Source organism: Papaver somniferum, chromosome 7 (genome assembly GCF_003573695.1).
Source record: "Papaver somniferum cultivar HN1 chromosome 7, ASM357369v1, whole genome shotgun sequence".
In the NCBI taxonomy this organism is placed as follows: Eukaryota; Viridiplantae; Streptophyta; class Magnoliopsida; order Ranunculales; family Papaveraceae; genus Papaver; species Papaver somniferum.
In genome coordinates this window covers 154,549,520-154,571,367 of record NC_039364.1, presented here as the reverse complement: position 1 = coordinate 154,571,367, position 21,848 = coordinate 154,549,520, and positions in this window count along the sequence as shown.

Below are 21,848 nucleotides of genomic sequence, written 5' to 3'. Positions count from 1 at the left end.
TAATGTAGTTGTACGGTTCATCATTTCCAATCTGCAACATTGATTTCATTGCATGAGTGCAAGGAAAGCTATGTTTTTGCCACCATTTTCAGCTGCAAGTTCTAGAATCCAAGTCGACAGTATGCTTTCATGTTGGAGAAATGATCTCAAATACTTTCTCACTTGATCTCCGAAACTTGTATGAACGGCAGTCGATTTTCCTCTTGTTAAACCTTGCTTGCATACGAGGAGTAATCCTTGTAGTCCACTTGTTAGACTCCAATAACCTCTTGTAATTCTGCTCCATTATCTTAGCACGAATAACATCGACAAGCTCAAGTGCAGGAAGCGGCTTATCATGCTTAATAACATTGTTAAAACCCTCAGCAATATTAGATGTGTTCTAACCCCACATTTCTCCTAGAAATGCATGAGCAGCCCAATTCTCGAATGCAATCCTCATCATCCAAGCAATCACTGTATCCAACCTTAGATTGCTCATAGTATTCGCAGCAGCATAAAAAATTTCCTTTGTTAATGCAGTGTAGCACTTTTCGAATAACTTGTTTTTTATGTCTACTCCTGCACTTTGGAACAGGAATATTTCCTTTCATATGGTACAAATAGTAAGAATGGAAAGCATTTGGGAAGACTTCGGGCTCAAAAGGCCGATTCCACGATCTGATATAATGGTCAGCGGATGATCTTCACGAATAATACCCTTAAAATTGGTTAAGAACCATTTCCAACTCTCACAATTTTCACAAGGAACAATTCCAAATGCAACTGGATAGATCTCTACAAAAACCAAAAAACAATAAGTGACCAGTAACTAGTGTCAACAAACAAAGTTGATCCATTTCAGTTGGATCAACAACGGAAGTTGATCCATTTTAGTTGGATCAACAATGGAAGTTGATCCATGCTGATGGATCAACAATACAAGTTGATTCAAAACAAAATATAGTTTTTGGGTCAACAATCACAGTTGATGCAATAAATCTGTGTAAGCAATCATAGTTTTGGATCAACAGCCACAGTTGATCCAATAAATATGCGTAAACAATCACAGTTGATCCAATAAATCTGTGTAAAATATCACCGATAAGAGGTAGTTAAAGCATGAATTTCAATGCAAACAAAACAAAAACAGTCTAAACTACCGTAAGCTACATATAGTATTACGTCGCACCTCACTCGGGGGGCTACGCCCCCTCGTGAAAGTTAAATTCAATGTAGAATGTGAGAAACCTAAAATAAAAGCTACATTTATCAACAAAATGAATGCATAATGGTGTATCAACAGTAAAAAGTTTAAACATACATGGATACAAAATGAAAAAAGAGTACGTAAAAGGTTAAAAGTTATACCTTGGTTACCAGTTTTGACCCAAGCAACCATAAGACCACCTTTGAACTTCCCAGTGAGAAAGGTATAATCGATAAATAGCATCGGACGACAATAATTGTTGAAACCAGTTATAGAAGCTTCAAAAGCAACGAAAAAACTTTTGAACCGACGCGTCACACTATCATACTCAAAATTGACAACACTTCCAGATTGTGCTGTTCAATGGCATCTTTATACCAAACAAAGTCTGAATAGGACTTGATGTCATCACCCCAAAGAAATTGCTTGGTGAGTTGTAAACCGTGGTATGCCTGACTATACGTGAGGTCAAATCCATATTCCATTCGGAGTAAATCTATAACGTCAGAAGCAGTCTTCTTCTTCTTCGATGCTCGTAAATCATCTGACAATATATTCTTCATAAACGATTTTATCATCCTAACTTTTGATGGATTTGAAGAAGCTAAACTTGAATGTTCTGCAATATATCTCTTGCATTGGAATACACCATTTGAATTGGCAAGGAGAGAGGCGTGAAACCTCCAGCGACAATTTTCATCGTCCTTGAAATTGCACACCACAGTGTATCGTTCAAGGTCACTCTTAACTAATTTATATTTGCGACCACTACATATTTCATACTTTGTAACAGAGTCCTTAACTTCAGCAATACCACCTTCAAACAACTGCGCTACTCCAGTTAAGATGTTGACCCAAGCATCAGACTTCTTCGGGACCTTTTTGATCAAACACGCATCATCAGTGACGTCTTCCACAACAACTACCTCATCGCTTGAAATACAACTTGATGGTGACGAAGAAGCAGGAGCAGAAGAAAATGATGAAGAAATAGAATCAAACAAGTCCCTAATTGTATTTCAAACTTCAACAAGTCAATCCCTTGTGAGCTGCAGTAGTGAATGAAAAACCTCAAATCCAAATCATGATTGATGACATTTGATATCCCATCCACAGTGTAACCAAAAAGTATGCGGTCTTCAGGAACATAAGGCCACTTTTGTTTCACCACACTTATCATCTCCTTGACAGTAGTTGATCCTGAAACAGGATGCGAGACGGTCTGATTGCAAAATTTGAAATCTGCAACAACCATGTTTGGCCTGCGACAACCATAACATATAGTGGTGTTCAGAAATTTGGATCAACAATCACAGTTGATCCAATAAATATGTGTAAAAAATCACAGTTGATCAAATAAATATGTGTAAACAATCACAGTTGATCCAATAAATCTGTGTAAGCAATCATAGTTTTGGATCAACAATCACAGTTGATCCAATAAATATGTGTAAACAACCACAGTTGATCCAATAAATCTGTGTAAGCAATCATAGTTTTGGATCAACAATCACAGTTGATCCAATAAATATGTGTAAACAACCACAGTTGATCCAATAAATATGTGTAAAAAACCACAGTTGATCCAATAAATCTGTGTAAAATAGCACATTTGATCCAATAAGAGGTAGTTAAAGCATGAATTTCAATGCAAACCAAAAAGAAATCAGTCTAACTACCCTAAGCTAAATATAGTATTACGTCGCACCTCACTCGGGGGCTACGCCCCCCCGTGAAAGTTAAATTCAATGTAGAATGTGAGAAACCTAAAATAAAAGCTACATTTGAAAAACCGGGGGTCTAACAACAACACCCAATATTTCGCTTAGCAATCTTATGGACAAACTCGAATATACTTTTAAGAGAATCAACAAGACTCAATCAATTAAAAGTATATCAACGAGTTTATATCTCTCTCTTGATTTGATTTACTCAAGCAGGAACTGCGAGTTCTAATCAAATGCGAGGAATAACTTGGATGGTACCAAAGACCAATATCCAAGGATCAATCAATGACAATCAACAACCAAAGGTTGGATTACTCTAATTGATGATCTAACACACAACCTGTATTATTTCAATTATAAAGATAAAATAATATAATGCGGAAATTGAAATAACACAGACACCAGAAATTTTGTTAACGAGGAAACCGCAAATTCAGAAAAACCCCAGGACCTAGTCCATATTGAACATACACTGTATTAAGCCGCAACAGACACTAGCCTACTCCAAGTTAACTTCGGACTGGATTGCAGTTGAACCTCAATCAATCTCCCACTGATCCAAGGTACAATTATGCTCCTATGCCTATAATCCCAGCAGGATACTGCGCACTTGATTCCCTTAGCTGATCTCACCCACAACTAAGAGTTGCTACGACCCAAAATCGCAGGCTTTGACAATAAATAAATCTGTCTCACACAGACAAGTCTATCAAAGGATAAATCTGTCTCCCACAGATAAACCCTAAAAGGTTTTGTTACGTCTTTTGATAATAATCAAGGTGAATAGGAACCAATTGATAATCCAGTCTTATATTTTCGGAGAACAGCCTAGAGTTATCAATCACCTCACAATAATCTTAACTGTATGGTAGCGAAACAAGATGTTGCGGAGTCACAAACAATGGGACGAAGATGTTTGTGATTACTTTTTATATCTTACCTATCGGAGATATCAATCTCAAGCCAATCAATCTGATTGTACTCGTACGATAGAAGATGCAAGATCAGATCACACAACTACGATAAAAGTAGTATCGGTCTGGCTTCACAATCCCAATGAACTCTTTAAGTCGTTAACCTGGTTTTAGAAGAAGAAAACCAAAGGTTAAAAAAGAATCGACTCCATCAGACAAACTAGTATCACACGTAAGGTATGAGGATTTGTTTTGCACAATACTAGATGTCTCCTTTATATAGTCTTTCAAATCAGGGTTTGCAATCAGTGTTAGCTTAGTAACAAAGCATTCAATATTCACCGTTAGATGAAAACCTGATTTATATTCAAGCTAATATTTCTCAACCGTTAGATCGAAAACTTAGCTTGTTACACACACTTGACAATGCACGCTTCTAGGTTTGTTAACCGTACCCAAACGTATGCACTCGTTGGTTCAACAATAGTTAACCAAAAGGTTAGACATATGAGCATTTCATATCAACCATGTTCTTCTTCACCATAACTAGTTCAAATGACATCAAATTAACTAGTTAGAGAGTTGTTCAATTGCAAGGAAATATTATGTACTACACAAGATTTCCTTAGTCTTTTATAGCCACGGTTTGCAAACTGCATTCCTTAGTCTTTTTGAGTTTAAGTTCAGAAATCATCTTCAGATATATAACCTTCTCAAGTTCGCAGACTAGGTTCACGGACTTAAGTTACCGGGCAGAGTTACAAACTCCAGCAGAAATTCTCGGGTATGAGAACTTCGCCGGTTCGCGGACTGGGTTCGCGGACTTAGTTTCATGCAAGTAGATTGTCAACTCCAGAAGAAATTCTCGGGTTTGATAACTTCGGCAGTTCGCGGACTTGGCTCACGCCATTCTTCCGGTTCTCTTGATCAACAAAGTTCGCAAACTTTGGGTCAAGGAATAGAACTTATACATAAATGTGTTTCCACAAGAATTCTTATGTCCACCATTGGTTATGTAATCTAAACTCTCATTTCAATCATTGAAACATTCTTAGAGGACGTTATACAGTTTTTACACCATTTCTCGTCAAAGCAATTTTCAAGATGATTGAAACATATCATGACTTTCGTCACATGGTAAAGATAAATTTGATCGAAGAGAAAATCTTACCAACACATATTTCAAGATATAGATAGGCGAGGTATACTCGGCTCGAAATACCAAATGTGTATAATCCAAGTCTATATATATATAGCATACGACTTCTTGTCTCAAAGAGTAGGAGATAAAGTAGATAGACTTTTGAGTGATAGATAAGTTCAAGTCTTCACATACCTTTTTGTTGAGAAGTTCCACCAGTTCCTTGAGTACTTCTTCTATTTGTATGATGAATCGCCATGAAGTCCTTGAGCTCAACTACACTTTCTATCCTAGTCCGAGACTTAGCTATAATAGAATAGAAATCAAGACTTATAGTTTTGAACACTAACATTGATAAACATGCTTGAGATAGAAACACATGCGAGTTCGACCGAGCAATGTTCTAATAATATCCCCCTTTATCAATTTTACTGACAAAACTATCAATACATATGGAATACAAAAAATATAAATAAACTTTAGTAGCTCCTATTCCACATGTCTAATCTTCAACATTCCTCGAAATCTTCGTCACTTCCAAGTACTCCATGATCCCAAAGGTTGTAAGTTTAGCATCACCGTTGTTGAAGATCCGTAGCTATAACAATGAGAAAACATAGTTCTCGATCCCTGTTATACAGTATCATAGTATTATTACACAACATCAAAGTTCAATTGTATCATAACTTCAATAATAATACTATGGTGATATGTATCACTCCCACTCAGTCAATACTCCATCTCACATGGAAACCACTCACCCTTACATAATGATACGAAAACCATATGTATTTGTAGTATGAACTAACTATTAATTCTCCCCATTTTTGTCAATAAAATTGGCAAAGGTACAAGAACGGGATCATAATGAAATTTCCGAGAGAGAAATATCATGACAAAAGGAAAAAAAAAATACATACCAACTAATTCAGATACAATCATAAATCCTAAGCTAAATGCAATCATCAAGGAGTTTAAAGATACAAGACAACCACTCTAAAATTCCAAAGCCGCACACCCCTCAAGATATGACCATTAAGCACAAGTTTAAAAGAACTCCCCCTCATTTGATGTCATTCCCGAAAGAATAACAAGAGAGACCTTAATTTCAAAAGAAAATAAGGATTTTGAAACAAAAATAACACTAACAAGACAAAAACAACTCTACAGAAACTGAACTGGAGTAAACCTACTGGAGTTTCAAACTCAATTGCCAAAAAGATAGAAATAAGCATAGGGGCAAGAGTTATAGAAACGTTTTAATGAACCAAAACAACACCAATAGACTGCCGCAAGTGTTGATACGTAGCAGTGTCTAATGGTTTGGTAAGAATATCAGCTAATTGTTGTTCGGAAGGCACAAATTCCATACTTATGATACCATTTTCATAGAGATCATATAAAATAGTACCTTATGTCAATGTGCTTTGTTCTTGAATGCTCAACGTGATTCTCAGTGACTCCAATCGCACTAGAGTTATCACAAAAGATCTTCATTATTCCAGTATCAACTCCATAATCAGCTAGCATTTGTTTCATCCATAGGAGTTGAGTACAGCATGATCCAACAACAATATATTCTGCCTGACATGTAGACAGGGATTGAGAATTTTGCTTCTTGCTATGCCAAGCTACAAGATTTAGTCCTACATAGTAGAAACCCCCTGATGTACTTTTTTTGTCTTCTACATATCCTTCCCAATCAGCATCTGAATAAGCAGATAGATCAGTGTTAGTATCAAAAGTGTAAGATAAACCATACCCGGTAGTGTGATTAATATATCGAATGATCCTTTTTGCAGCTGCAAGATGAGATTCCTTTGGATTTGCCTGAAACCTGGCACAACAACCAACACTGAAAGAAATATCAGGTCTAGTGGCTGTAAGATACAAAAGGCTACCAATAATAGATCGATACAAATTTTGATCCACTTTTGCTCCTTTCTCATCTCTATATAGTTTACCAGTAGTGGGCATAGGTGTCAATTTTGGGGAAGACTTATCCAGACCGAATCTTGTCACAAGGTCTCGAGCATACTTCTCTTGGGATAAGTAAATTTCATCCTTATGTTGTTGACTTTTTAATCCTAAGAAGAATTTTAATTCACCAACATTGCTCATTTTAAATTCCTTATCAAGAGAGACTTGGAAGTCCTTTGCAAATTTTTCAGAAGTTGATCCATAGATGATATCATCTACATATATTTGAGCAATAACCACATATTTCCCACTCTATTTGGTAAACAAAGTTTTATCAGCTCCGCCTCTTGAAAAACCTTTTCTAATGAGAGAAGTGGTAAGTTTTTCAAACCAGGATCTAGGTGCTTGTTTCAACCCATACAATGCCTTTTTGGGTTTTAGCACATGATCTGGGAAATCAGGGTTTTCAAACCCCTTAGGTTGAGCGACATAGACTTCCTCCTTTAAAATTCCGTTTAGGAATGCGGATTTTATATCTATTTGAAACAGCTTAACCTTAAGAAAACAAACATGAGCTAACAAAAGACGAATGGACTCAAGGCGTTCCACAGGAGCAAAGGTCTCTTCAAAGTCAATCCCTTCAATCTGTGAATATCCTTGAGCGACAAGTCTAGCTTTATTTTTGACAATCGTGCCAAATTTATCAGACTTATTCTTGAATATCCATTTGGTACAAACAATATTGATATTGGAGGGACAAGGTACAAGTTCCCACACATCTTGTACTTGAAATTGATTTAACTCTTCATGCATTGCATTCACCCAAAAGGGATCGTTCAGAGCTTCATCAATATTCCTTGGTTCTACTAGTGAAAGATAACAACCAAAATTGCACATATTTTGAAGTTGTCCTCTTGTTTTGGCTGTAGAATATCTTCCTCCAATAATACTGTTGGGATCATGATTCCTTTGAACCCAGAGATGTCGTGGAGGGACACGTTCTTGTTCGTCAGGAATGGCTTGATCAGTGCTCTTCTCCTCGTCACTAGAAATGTCAGGATCAGTAACCATTGGGTTAACTTCAACTGATTCTGGAATTTCGTTGACTTTCTCAATTGTCTCGGTTGGAGGTAATTCAGCAGGAGGATTATCATGATGAAAGTTACTAATGTCATCGAAGATAATATTAGAAGATTCCATCATGACTTGTGTTCTGAGATTAAACACTCAAAAACCACGACTATCAGAAGCATAGCCAAGAAAGATACCTTCATCACTTTTGGTGTCAAATTTCCCTTTCTGTTCTCGATCTTTCAGAATATAACACTTACTTCCAAACACCCTGAGATAGTGTTGATTGGGTTTCTTTCCGTACTACAACTCATAAGGAATGTTAAGGGTTTTAGACCGTAAATACACATGGTTGATCAAGTAACATGCTGTAAAAACAGCTTCTCCCCAAAATCTTAATGGTAAGTTTTTGTTATGGAGCATTACCCTGGCTATTTCCTGAATATTCCTATTCTTTCTTTCAGCAACTCCATTAGCTTGAGGAGTGATGGGTGGTGAGTATTGTTGAATGATCCTTAGTTCGTTACAGAATTCAAATACTTTGGTGTCCTTGAATTCAGTTCCACGATCGCTTCTAATTTTCTTTAGTTTGCGACCTTGTTCGTTCTGGATCCTTTTAACAATAATCTTGAATTCACAAAGAGTTTCATTCTTATGAGATAGAAATGCAACCCAAGTGAATCTGGTGTAATCATCTACCATAACTAAAGCATACTTCTTACCATCAACAATGGGTTGTTGAATTGTTCCTAAGAGATCCATATGAATTAAATCAAGTGGAGATTTAGTGAGAATATCTCGAGATGATTTGTGGTGAACTTTCGTTTGCTTACCCTTTTGACAGGCACCACATACACCTTCAATCTTTGCATTGATTTTGGGAATGCCTCTAAAAAGTTCTTTGTTAATGATCTTAGTTAGAAGACGATAATTGATGTGACCAAAACTCTCGTGCCAAAGATGTGTATATTCCACCTTAGTCAAATTACAACAGTTGCTAAACTGAGTATCAAGTAGATAACAGTTGTTTTTACCACGAGTTCCTTGAAAAATTACTTTACCAGTTTTGTCTACAATGTCACATCCATTTGCATTGTAGACAACTCGATGGCCTTTGTCACAAATTTGACTAATAGAAAGAATATTAGCAGTCATACCTTTTACGTATACTACATCATGGATTTCTGGAACACTGGGCAGTTTGATCGTTCCCTTCTTGCTGATATAGCAACAACTCCCATGTACAAACGTTACAAGACCTCCTTCATAGTCAATAGACGAAACAAACCATGTGATATCACCTGTCATATGTCTACTACATCCACTATCAAGAAACCATTGAAAAGGAGACGTAGATCTTAAACCAAAGGCACCCATACTATTAGTACTTCTCTGTTTAAAGTTTCCTGATAGTTTTGTATGTCCTTTCAGAGTATCAAAACGTTGTTTAGTTTTCTTACAAAGATTACTTGCAACATTCAGACTCTTTTGGAATGACATACAGACTTGATGAAGGTGATTGGAAGAATCACAACAACAATACGGGCTAAAACCTTGAACTTTGTCTGAGTGGTTCCTAGTCATATCAGTTTTCACAACAACAGGTCGTTGATTACTATATGATTTACGACTATTCTTTAAAGAAGAACAACTGGAGTTTCTCAGATTCACCAACGGACTATTACCAGATATCAAATCCTTAAGAATTTCAATTTCTGCAACAAGACCACAGTTGATCCGGATTTGTTCATCCAACCCTTTTTAAAGAGTAGCCAGTTTATTAGATTTTTTTCTACGGTTGGTTTTTAAACCTGGTGAAGCGTCAATTGAGACTTTATGGTCCATATAGTCAGATCGCTACAAACACATATTTTTGAGGTCTTGAACGTGTTTGCCTTCTCTGATACCAATTGAAAAAGCGGGGGTCTAACAACATCACCCAATATTTCTCTTAGCAATCTGTATGGACAAACTCGAATATACTTTTAAAAGAATCAACAAGACTCAATCAATTAAAAGTATATCAACGAGTTTATATCTCTCTCTTGATTTGATTTACTCAAGCAGGAACTGCGAGTTCTAATCAAATGCAAGGAATAACTTGGATGGTACCAAAGACCAATATCCAAGGATCAATCAATGACAATTAACAACCAAAGGTTGGATTACTCTAATTAATGATCTAACGTACAACCTGTATTATTTCAATTATAAAGATAAAACAATATAATGCGGAAGTTGAAATAACACAGACACCAGAAGTTTTGTTAACAAGGAAACTGCAAATGCAGAAAAATCCCGGTACCTAGTCCAGATTGAACACACACACTGTATTAAGCCGTTACAGACACTAGCCTACTCCAAGATAACTTCAGACTGGACTGTAGCTGAACCCCAATCAATCTCCCGCTGATCCAGGGTACAGTTATACTCCTACGCCTATGATCCCAGCAGGATACTGCGCACTTGATTCCCTTAGTTGATCTCACCCACAACTAAGAGTTGCTACGACCCAAAATCGCAGGCTTTGACAGTAAACAAATCTGTCTCACACAGACAAGTCTATCAAAGGATCAATCTGTCTCCCACAGATAAACCCTAAAGTTTTTGTTCCGTATTTTGATAATAATCAAGGTGAACAGGAACCAATTGATAATCCGGTCTTATATTCCAGAAGAACAACCTAGAGTTATCAATCAACTCACATCAATCTTAATCGTATGGTAGCAAAACAAGATGTTGCGGAATCACAAACAATGAGACGAAGATGTTTGTGATTACTTTTTATATCTTGCCTAACGGAGATATCAATCTCAAGCCAATCAATCTGATTGTACTCGTACAATAGAAGATGAAAGATCAGATCACACAACTACGATAAAAGTAGTATCGGTCTGGCTTCACAATCCCAATGAAGTCTTTAAGTCGTTAACCTGGTTTTAGAAGAAGAAAACCAAAGGTTAAAGGAGAATCGACTCTAGCACGCAAACTAGTATCACAAGCAAGGTGTGGAGATTAGTTTTGCATAATACTAGATGTCTCCTTTATATAGTCTTTCAAATCAGGGTTTGCAATCAATGTTAGCTTAGTAACAAAGCATTCAATATTCATCGTTAGATGAAAACGTTATTTAGATTCAAGCTAATATTTCTCAATCGTTAGATCGAAAACTTAGCTTGTTACACACACTTGACAATGCACGCTTCTAGGTTTGTTAACCGTACCCATACGTATGCACTTGTTGGTTCAACAATAGTTAACCAAAAGGTTAGCCATATGAGCATTTCATATCAACCATGTTCTTCTTCACCATAACTAGTTCAAATGATTTCAAATGAACTAGTTAGAGAGTTGTTCAATTGCAAGGAAATCTTATGTACTACACAAGATAGCCACGGTTTGCAAACTGCATTCCTTAGTTTTTTTAAGTTTAAGTTCAGAAATCATCTTCAGATATATAACCTTCTCAAGTTCGCAGACTAGGTTCGCTGACTTAAGTTACCGGGCAGAGTTTACAAAATCCAGCAGAAATTCTCAGGTATGAGAACTTCTCCGGTTCGTGGACTGGGTTCGCGGACTTATTTTCACGCAAGTAGTTTGTCAACTCCAGCAGAAATTCTCGGGTTTGAGAACTTCGGCAGTTCGCGGACTGAGTTCGCGGACTTGGCTCACGCTATTTTTCCGGTTCTCTTGATCAAAAAAGTTTGCAAACTTTGGTTCAAGGAATAGGACTTATACATAAATGTGTTTCCACAATAATGATTATGTCCACCATTGGTTATGTAATCTAAACTCTCATTTTAATCATTGAAACATTCTTAGAGGACGTTATCTAGTTGTTACACCATTTCTCGTCAAAGCAATTTTCAAGATGATTAAAATATATCATGACTTTCGTCACATGGTAAATATAAATTTGATCGAAGCGAAAAGCTTACCAACACATATTTCGAGATATAGATAGGCGAGGTATACTCGGCTCGAAATACCAAATGTGTATAATCCAAGTCTATATACATAGCATACGAATTCTTGTCTCAAAGAGTAGAAGATAGAGTAGATAGACTTTTAAGTGATAGATAAGTTCAAGTCTTCACATACCTTTTTGTCGAGAAGTTCCACCAGTTCCTTGAGTAGTTCTTCTACTTGTATGATGAATCGCCATGAAGTCCATGAGCTCAACTACACTTTTTATCCTAGTCCGAGACTTAGCTATAATAGACTAGAAATCAAGACTTATAGTTTTGATCACTAACGTTGACAAACATGCTTGAGATAGCAACACACGCGAGTTCGACCGATCAATGCTCTAACAACATTATCAACAAAATGAATTCATAATGATTACCTGCAATCTATCAAAGAAATAAAACACAAAATAAAGACATTTTGTTTCAGAAATTTGGATCAACAACAACATTTGACACAAATAAACTAAAAATCATCCCAGTTTTTGTATCAACGATCAAGGTTGATCCAAAATAATATCTACATTTCATCAAAAACATAACCAGTAATGTCTAAATTTCATCACAAACATGATTCTTCAACATTTCAGCATAAACATAAAACCAAAGTTGATGAGCAGATCTAAGAAAAAAAAATATAAATAACAAATCAAAAAATTAAAACGTACCTATTTAAGAGATGAATAAGGATCTCGAGATCAAATTACATCAATATCAACCAATCAATATAACAGAATAATCACGAAATCAATCTTCCCACATAAATCACGATCTCTGCAACAACAACAAAAAACAAAACACTGAAAACAAAAATTAAACATAAAATCTATGAAACGAACATGCAATCATCAAAAAGACTTTATGAATCTTCAAATAAACATCAACATTACCAATTTGTTTCAGAAAAACATATGTAATGGTTTCTGTTGATTAAAAAGAATTTCAGTTAAACGGAGCTAGAATCTCCGATTCAGTTGATTAGTTGATGAATCTTGCTGCACAGATGAAGAAGAAGAAGGATGAGAAGAAGAATTTCAAGATCAGGAAATCGTAGATTGAACGAATTTCTTTTTTTACGATCTGAGCTCTCTGCAACTGGATCTCTCTCTCTCTCTTTCAGTTTTTATTTCCCGTTTAACTGAAATTTTATTTTTGATACCGGAATATATCCTAGGGGTATATTTGGAAGTCCCTAATTTTTTATTAGGCCCCTGATGGGCTTGTACAAGGATAGGGGTATATTTATTGTGTGATAAGGATATTTGTAAAACCCATCAAAAGTAGGGATATATATTCAATTACCACTAAGGAACTAGCTGTATTGCAGGAAAAAAGGGGGGATTGATTTTGAATAGGTCAATGAAGATTGAATCTTTCTTTCTGTTACAAAAATTTAGCAACAGCTGAGTGTTGTCGCTAAATTTTACCGCAACTTTTTGTGGTCGGTCTTCATTGACTTAGTCAAGCATTCGCAACTAATAGTAAAAAATTCACAACTGCTAAATAACGGGTGCTAAATTTTTGCGTCGCAACAATTGCGACTCAAAATTCGCAAAAACTACATTTCCGTTGAGAAAATTCGAGTCGCCCCCTTTCGCAACAGCTGAGTGCAGATGCGACCCCGATTTGCAACAGCGGGAGCTAGTTGCTAAAGTCCATTTTTGGTGTAGTGAAGGAACAACTCTTGGCTTCCTTACATTCCTTCTTTTTCTTTTCAAAGTTGGAGGCAATGAAGATTTTTATTTTTCCTTTACGATTGATGGCTTAACAATCATATTAACATCTTTTCCATCAGAACACATGATGCTTGGAGTCTCCATACGTGTATGGGTTTGTAAGAGAAAATCACAATTTAAACTCAACAAGCAGTCTTAAGATGAAAAGAGTTTCAGAGATAGAAAATAGAATGTAGGGTTACGGAACCTTAAACAGCACAGGTTCACACACGCACAATTCACAACCCTAGAGAGAGTAGAATTGTCGAGAATAACCCTCTTTCATTGATAAGACAGAGAAGTCCCTTCCAATATCAATTAGAAATGAAAGAATTTCAAATTTGCAAACCAAAGCAAAAACTAAGAAGAGAATTTTTTTTTTTCTTAAAGCCTGAGGTGTGCACAATCTTGTCTCTTTTGACCAGGCACATGAGACAAGATGCACCAAAACAACACAATCAAGTTGTGCTGCGGTGAACAACAATTTGTCCACCATAACCTTTTTGAAAGAAATTCATAGAACCCTGTCTATCAAATTGTTTAGACCATACTATTTTCTCTAGTGGTCTTGACCTATCTTTGGAAATCAACTTCTTTGAAGTGGATAAAATCTTACATACCTCAGCGGTTTTTTGAACAAGTTTGAGCTTGTTTGCTAGGCGATTTACTATTAGTTGAAGTCTTTTGACATGTCTCATCTTGTGTTTATACTTGAAACACTTTGAAATTTCATGACCCTTGAGTGAACAATAAGAGCATGTCACTGGATAAGATGATTCATACGCACGAGATGTGCCAGCTGCTAGGCACAGAGTGGAAGCTGAAAAATTAGACATAAAGTTTCCAACAGAAAGGTTAATTTCTTCTTCCAGATTGGTTGAGTCTTCTTCTGGAAGAATATCAAGATTGATATATGTATTTCTACAATTATCAAAATCAATATCTTCACAAACAAGTGCAACACTCGATTTTTCGTCTTCGTTGGAATCATAGTGATCAGACATTTCATCAAGAGTTGCAGCAAGAACTTTGTTTCCAGTGTATTTTCTACGATTCAGACACTCATTTGCAAAATGACCAAAACCTTTACACTTAAAGAAATGTGGCATATCCTCGTCATCAGCCTCGTCAGCATCCCTGTTTTTAGGAGGAATGCGGTTGTGAGGTTTAACTGATGACCTGGGTTTGTCTCTAGAAAACCGTTTATTTTTCTTCAATAGAAGATCCATTAACTGTCTTGTGATCAAATATAATGATTTGTCAAGATCTTCATCTGATGAATCAGCCTCAGAAAGATTATCCTCAGAGACATAAACACTTTTACTTTTGTTAAGTAATTTTGTGTTATTTTGTGCTTTGAAGGCAACATCCTTTTCGATTTTGGATGTATTCTCATGATCAAAGATCTTTAGCTTTCCAACCAACGTGTTTCTGGAAAGTGCATCAAGGTTATTTCCTTCAATGATGGCATGCTTCTTAGAATCGTATCTAGATGGCAGCGATCTGAGAATTTTCCATCACAATGTCCTTTTCAGGAATAGTCTTACCCAATGCAAAAGATGCATTAACAATTTCACACACTTTTGTGATTAAACTCATCAAATGAATCTTCATATGCCATACGAAGGTTTTCCTAATCGGAATTAAGGTTTTGAAGCCTAGCTTCGTTTTCACAGGTATTTCCTTCGAATACCGTTTCTAAAATATCTCAAGCATCTTTAGACCAAGTGTACGTAGTCACATGGTGCTGAAGATCTGGGGTAATGGCATGTATGAAGGCATTCAAACCGTCGGAGTTTTTCTTTGCAGCAAGTATCTCGGTGTCACAGTGTGACATGTAATTCAGGGCACTCTGGATGCTCTTAGTAATCTAGTTAGTTTCCTTTAGCACTTCTCTATCATTAGCTATTGGTGTAATTGTGTCCTTTAGATCTTGGACACGTATTGCTCATCCATTGAGGGTCTGGTAGGGATTATGATTGGGCATTTATGTTGTAAGAAAACCCAATCATTTTTTTCTGAAATATAATGAAACTAAACCATTTTTGGCTGTGCATATTTGCACAGATTCATGTCTGAATCTCTGATTTAGAAGGTGATTTCACCATTTATCCATTTATTCATTTGATTTGCTGGGGTATATGTTGTTTATTCACAACAATTGGTATCAGAGCAGTTCAAATCCACCAAATTTTTTTTTCACAATGACTCTTAAGGTTGTTGAAGAAGAAGTAAACTAATTAAAAGCTTCTCAATCCCAACTTCAATCAGATTTCAATACCCTATCATCAGATTTCACTACTAAGTTTGGTTCTCTAGCAACCAACCTTAACAACACTTTACAAGAGACCACTCGAAGTTTGGTGATATTATTTAATCGACCTCATAATACTCAATATCCATAACAGCCTGATGATGTTCTGGATCTAATAGTCATGATCTGGAGGAACCGAATTTCACTCATCATCGTCACTACCCTCCTCCTAATCGTATTCCTAAGCTCGATTTTCCTCAATTTGATGGTGCAAATCCTCGTGGTTGGATCCAAAAGGCTGATCGATACTTTCAATTACATGAAATTGAAGAACACAAAAAGGTAGATATAGCTGCAATCTACCTTGAGGGTAAGGCTGAGAAATGGTTTTTAAATTTTCAAGTTAATAGGCATAGAATTATTTGGAATGATTTAGCTAAGAGTATATGTGCTCGATTTGAAAACCATGTGGATGAAAATTTGGTGGGTAGCTTTAATAAACTGATCCAAACCACCACAATGGATGATTATTATGAGGAATTTGAATTTCTCAAGGCATTAATGCTTGATATGAACCCATCTCTTACTGAAAATTATTTTGTTATGAGTTTTCTTAGTGGCCTTAAAGATGAAATAGGAAAGTCTGTCTCCATGTTTCATCTCCAAACTTTGGATGATGCTTTCAATTTAGCCAGATTACAAGAACAAAAACTCAACTTAGTTCCTATAGCTTCTAAACCAGACAATAAATCCTTCTCAGCTAATTTTACACCCAACAGACAATACTCCCCTGCACCATTGTCACCTAAACCAATTCTTACTTCACCAAAGTCTCTACCTACCCCCAAAATCCTTCTTCTCTCCTCCACTAAAGACCAACCTCCTAACCCAATTATTAAAAGACTGTCACATGAGGATATGGACAAAAGAAGAGCTCAAGGGTTGTGCTATAATTGTGATGTTGTTTACAAATCAGGGCATTTCTGCAAAGGGAGACAAACATTTTATATGCTTCATATGGATACTACTAAGACTAAGGACACTGAGGATGAGGAAGATATATTTGAAGAGGCTCAAGAATCCCCAGTGCACTCAGAGGTTGAAATTTTACTTCATGCACTCACAGGCAATGCCCCTGGTGAGACTATTAGAATTCCTGGTATAATTCACAACCAGAAAGTTTCTATCCTCATTGACTCTGGAAGCACAACAAGTTTTATTGATAGTGCCTTGGAAAATTCCTTGCAATGATGCATTGAACCAACTAAACTAATGATGGTCATTGTAGCCAATGGAGAGAAAACAGTCAGCACTGGCATTTTCTTAAACTTGCAATGGAGTATGCAGGGTCACCACTTTGTGGACAACTTAAGGATTTTACCTCTAGGAAGGTGTGACATTGTCCTTGGTGCAGATTGGCTCAAGACTTTAGGTGATGTTCTTTTCAATTTTACTAAACTCGGTATTTCTTTCACACATCACAAGAAGCAGATTACATTACAAGGTACTTCTCCTCAGTCTACATTACTTTAGATGAGTGCTTCAGCAGCTAAAAAATATTTTTCTACTTCTCCTCATGGCCTGGTGGGCCAATTCTTTTCTATTTCTCCTACCCCTACACCCACCACTTCCCCAATAATACAACCATTGCTAACTGAATTTCAAGATATATTTCAAGAACCTGCACAACTACCACCAAAGAGAATCTTGGATCATAAAATCACTCTCCAACCTAATTCTGCACCTGTTAACCTCAGAGCCTACAAATGCCCTTATATACAAAAGGATGCAGTTGAACAAATTGTGAAAGAAATGCTCCATTCTGGCACTATTCATCCAAGTCACCGCCCTTTTGCATCTCCCATCATTCTTGTTAAGAAGAAAGATAACACATGGAGATTTTGTGTTGATTATAGGAAACTCAACAGCATCACCATTAAAAATAAATTTCCCATTCCAATTGTGGATGAATTGTTAGATGAGATATGTGGCTATGTAGTTTTTTCCAAGATTGATCTCAGGGCTGGTTATCACCAAATCAGAATCCATGACTTAGACATATTCAAAACAACATTTAGAACTCATCAAGGTCACTATGAGTTTAAGGTAATTCCATTTGACCTTACAAATGCACCTGCAACATTCCAGGCTTTGATGAATGATATTTTCAAGCCATTCTTGAGAAAATTTGTCTTGGTTTTCTTTGATGATATCCTTATATACATCCATAACATGGAGGAATAGTTGGAACATCTCAGGATTGTCTTCTCCTTACTCAGGAAACACCAATTATTTGCTAAGATGTCTAAATGCAGCTTTGGGCAGTCTTCCCTTGACTATGTGGGTCACATTATAACAGCTGAAGGATTAAGTGTCGATCCTCCCAAGATTGAGTGCATGAAGAACTAGCCACTTCCAAAGTCTATTAAAGATCTTAGAGGGTTCCTTGGCCTCACAGGTTATTACAGGAAATTTGTCCAAAGGTATAGCTCCATCAGCAAGCCTCTCACAAATTTGCTTAAGAAAGATGCATTCCATTGGAACCCTGCTGCCACAACTGCCTTTGAGAAACTCAAGACTGCTATGAGCAACACCCCTATATTAGCACTTCCTGATTTCACTAAACTATTTGTGGTTGAAAGTGATGCAAGTGATTCTCAGGACTCCTCCAACCCCTTCCTGTTCCTGATCAACCATGGAAACATATCACAATGGATTTCATTGAAAGCCTTCCTGTCAGCAACAAGAAAAGTGTTATCCTTGTCATTGTTGACAGGCTAACCAAGTATGCCCATTTCTTGGCTCTTCAACATCCATACACAGCAGCCTCAGTGGCACATGAATTTCTCTCTCAAGTGTTCAAATTGCATGGATTACCATCATCCATTGTGTCAGATAGGGACAAGGTCTTCACCAGCAATTTTTGGCAGGATCTGTTTAGAGCTTTGGGTACAAGTCTTAATTTAAGCACTGCATATCACCCTCAAACATATGGCCAAACTGAGAGGGTGAATGGCTTCCTGGAAACTTATTTGAAATGCTTAACTGGACATCAAGCTGGCAAATGGAGCCAATGGCTAAATTTGGCAGAATGGTGGTACGATTCAAGCTTTCACACTAGTCTGAAGATGTCTCCATTTCAGGCACTTTATGGGTATGTCCCTCCCCACTTAGCTTTACCTACCACTGCAACAACTTCATTTGATGCTGTTGAAACCTATTTGAAGGAAAAAGACTCTCTACTTGATCTTCTCAAAGAGTCACTTCACTTAGATCAAGAGAGAATGAAGCTCTATGCTGACAAGTCACGCAAAGATAGAAGCTTTGAAATTGGAGATTTGGTATATCTTAAAATACATCCATATAGACAGGCATATGTGTCTCTCAGGAAGAACTTTAAGCTATCTTCTAAATTCTGTGGTCCATTCCCAGTCATTCAGAAAGTTGAAAATGTAGATTACAAGTTGCAGCTGCCTTCTCATGCGCGTATCCACCCAGTTTTTCATGTTTCTCATCTGAAGAAACACATTGGCCTCAAACACACTCTATCTCCACACTTACCAGTGGTTGATCATGAGGGTCAAATTCTGATGCTGCCTGAGAAGATACTTAGAACCAGAACAATCCTTCAGGGTCGCAGATTGGTGAGACAAATACTCTTGTAGTGGACTAATTACTCACCTGAGAATACTACTTGGGAGGATCTGTCTAACATAAAGGCTCATTATCCAAAATTTATCCTTGAGGACAAAGATCATGTTCTGGGGAGGCAATGTCACAGTGTGACATGTAATTCATGGCACTCTGGCTGCTCTTAGTAATCTAGTTAGTTTCCTTTAGCCCTTCTCTATCATTAGCTATTGGTGTAATTGTGTCCTTTAGATCTTGGACACGTATTGCTCATCCATTGAGGGTCTGGTAGGGATTATGATTGGGTATTTAAGTTGTAAGAAAACCCAATCTCGTTTTTATCTGAAATTTAATGAAACTAAACCATTTTTGGCTGCGGATATTTGTACAGATTCAGGTCTGAATCTCCGATTCAGAAGGTGATTTCACCATTTATCCATTTATTCATTTGATTTGCTGGGGTATCTGTTGTTTATTCACAACACTCGGCAGCATCTTATGCACCAATGTTCATTGCAATGGTCGCATTCCCTACTGCCACAACGGGAGCATCATAGCCATTAACTACATAAACCCATGATTGAAAACCACACGCTTGAAGAAAGGCACGCCACCATAAGTAATTTGAGCCATCGAAGTATGGTGGTATGTTTATAGAGATAGCACCTATGTCCATATTAGATCGCTACAAACAAACACTTGTAAGGTCTTTAACGTGTTTGCATGCTCTGATAACAATTGAAAATGCAGGGGTCTAACAACCACGCCCAACAATTCGTTTGGCAATTTGAGAGGACTTACTCCAATATACTTTCTAGATAATCAACTAGACAGTCACACTCAATTTAGAGAAAAGTATATCAAAGAGTTTAATATCTCTAACTCTTAATTCAATCCGCAATCAGCAAAATAGAAATCTGCGAGCCCGATTGAATATAAGAGGAGTAACTTTAACGGTACTAAATACCAATGTTCAAGTATCAATCAATGTAAATCAACAACCCAAGGTTGGATATTCTAATTGATTGATCTTAACGCATAACCTGTGATATTTCAGTTATATAAAAAAATATAATACGGAAAATAAATAACACAGATACCAGAATTTTGTTAACGAGGAAACTGCAAATGCAGAAAAACCCTTGGACCTAGTCCAGATTGAACACCACACTGTATTAAGCCGCTACAGACACTAGCCTACTACCAATTAACTTCGGACTGGACTGTAATTGAACCCTAATCAATCTCACACTGATTCAAGGTACAGTTGTGCTCCTTACGTCTCTGATCCCAACAGGATATTACACACTTGATTCCCTTAGTTGATCTCACACACAACCAAGAGTTGCTACGACCCAAATTCGAAGACTTGATAGACAAATCTGTCTCATACAGAAAAGTCTATAGGATTGAATAAATCTGTCTCTCACAGAAATACCCAAGATTTTTTGCTCTGTCTTTTGATAAATCAAGGTGAACATGAACCAATTGATAACCCAGACTTATATTCCCGAAGAACAGCCTAGAATTATCAATCACCTCACAAACTTAATCGAATAGAGAAACAAGTTATTGTGGAATCACAAACGATGAGACGAAGTGTTTGTGATTACTTTTCTATCTTGCCTATCGGAGATATAAAATCTCGATTCAATTATTTCAATTGTACTCAACACGATAGAAAAATCAAGATCAGATCACGCAACTGCAAAGATAATAGTTGGGTTTGGCTTCACAATCCCAATGAAGTCTTCAAGTCGTTAACCTGTAGGGTATCGAGAAGAAACCTAAGGTTAAAGGAGAATCGACTTTATTTAGGCAACTAGTAACACACATGAGGTGTGGGGATTAGGTTTCCCAGTTGCTAGAGTTCTCCTTTATATAGTTTTCAAATCAGGGTTTGCAATCCAAGTTACCTTGGTAACAAAGCATTCAATATTCACCATTTGATGAAAAACCTGATTCAAGCAAGCTAATATATTTCAACCGTTAGATCAAACTTAGTTTGTTACACACAAATGAGATGTACCATCATTTAGGTTTATGTAACCGTACCTAAATGTGTACACCATGTTGGTTCACAAATAGTTAACCGAGGTTAGCCATATGATTACTCTCATATCAACCTTGTTCATCTCAACCATAACCAGTTCAAATGACTCAAATGAAACTAGTTAAAGAGTTATTCAATTGCTATAAAAAACACAATTGAAACCAAATCGGTTTGATTCACTTGAATCAATCATGAAAATTATAGCCACGGTTTACAAAGATTGCATTCCTTATGATTTAAATATTTAAGTCCATGAACTGACCGAT